General features: G+C 49.0%; 1 pseudogene; it reads right to left on the reverse strand.

Moving 5' to 3' along the window:
* Window positions 1-1,165: 1,165 nt before the first annotated feature.
* On the reverse strand, window positions 1,166-1,283 carry LOC124728654 (annotated as a pseudogene).
* Window positions 1,284-1,732: the final 449 nt, after the last annotated feature.

Consider the following 1,732-nt stretch of genomic DNA (forward strand, 5'->3'; position numbering starts at 1 on the left):
CTAGCTGTCTGCATCTAGTGTAAATCGTGAGATAGTGCGAACGTGTTTCAAATGTCTGTGACGCATGTAACTGAGGCGGAACGTGGGGACCAGCCCGGTATTCACCTAGTGGGATGTGGGAAACCGCCTAAAAACCACATCCAGGCTGGCCAGCACACCGGCCCTCGTCGTTAATCCGCCAGGCGGATTCGATCCGGGGCCGGCGCGCCTACCCGAGTCCAGGAAGCAGCGCGTTAGCGCTCTCGGCTACTCTGGCGGGTGGAGGCTATTAGCAGAATGTCAGTTGTCAAATTACATTCATCATTCTTGCATGGGCCTAGCGCCTGGCATGATAGCAGGGAACAAGTTTCGGTACATAACAGAAAGTGGGCGATAATTTGGACATCCAACGTTACATTTATGACGTGTCGACGACGCTGGCTGTGCCGTGTATTTGAGATCTTCATGGCGCTATCTTTTAACATGTTTCCTGTGTTGATCTGGCTGACCTCATTGCAGTGGGTGTTCCACTACTACACTAGTCAGAACGCTCCCCAGAGACTGGGATTCGACCAACCGCCGCACCTTTCGAGCAGTGGTTGCACTGACTTACATTTATCTGTCAACCAAGCTCGGCTCGACTTGACACCATCCCAGGTTTGAACTACTGTTGTTGCGCGATGTGACAGCACTGTGTAATAAACTTCGCAAACTTTAAACCTTCTAGTCACCTAAAAATTTAACCATGTACTCTTTACACTATACTGTATACGCCCAATATATAAAATTTCGTCATTTACTATCCTTGCCGGAGTTTATTGGTCGGCACTGTAGTGTCTCCAGCCCTCGGCGAAGTTTTGTTACAAGTGAGCATCTGCCTGAAAACCTTCAGTCTGCACATTGATAATAAAGAACCAGATTTATTTTCCTACTGTGAGAGTGAGAGCAAGCTCAATCTTTATGCATAGTCGCTTTTGAGACAAATGCACTCCATCTTCAGGAAACAAGTGGCCCATCGGGACCATCCGACCGCTGTGTCATCCTCAGCTGAGAATGCGGGTAGGAGGGGCTTGTGGTCAGCACACCGCTCTCCCGGTCGTTAAGATGGTTTTCTTTGACCGGAGCCGCTACTGTTCGGTCGAGTAGCACCTCAATTGGCATCACGAGGCTGAGTGCACCCGAAAAATGGCAACAGCGCGTGGTGGTCCGGATGGTCACCCATCCAAGTGCCGGCCACGTCTGACAGCGCTTAACTTCGGTGATCTGACGGGAACTGGTGTATCCACTGCGGCAACGCCGTTGCCGTTTTTGAGACAAATGAAGCCACACATAAATTATACGACAGGCTGGGAGCTTCGAAAACTATGGTTAGATGAACGCTAATAAAACAGATGCATCTGCATCTACATTTTGGATATATACACACAAGTCACCATATCGTGATTGGTGGAGGGTGCCAAGTACCACTTCTAATTTCCTTTTCTGTTCAACTCAAAAATAGAGCGAAAGTAGAACGTTTGGTGCTACACGAGTGACGGCATAGTTGATCTCGACCCTGTAGTTGTTGTGCATGTATGCACGAGCGTTAAATTAGAGAAAACGCTCTCGCGACTCATGAGTAACAAAGAGATGCAAATGACGCCGTAGTAGTTGCTCTCCTTATTCTTCTGAGGGTTGAGCACTCAGTCAAAGCTGGTGCCTACACAGCGCCTACGTGTCCAGTCCATGTGGTTGGTATGCATGCTATGCCGAC

This window comes from Schistocerca piceifrons, chromosome 1 (assembly GCF_021461385.2).
Source record: "Schistocerca piceifrons isolate TAMUIC-IGC-003096 chromosome 1, iqSchPice1.1, whole genome shotgun sequence".
Taxonomy (NCBI): domain Eukaryota; kingdom Metazoa; phylum Arthropoda; class Insecta; order Orthoptera; family Acrididae; genus Schistocerca; species Schistocerca piceifrons.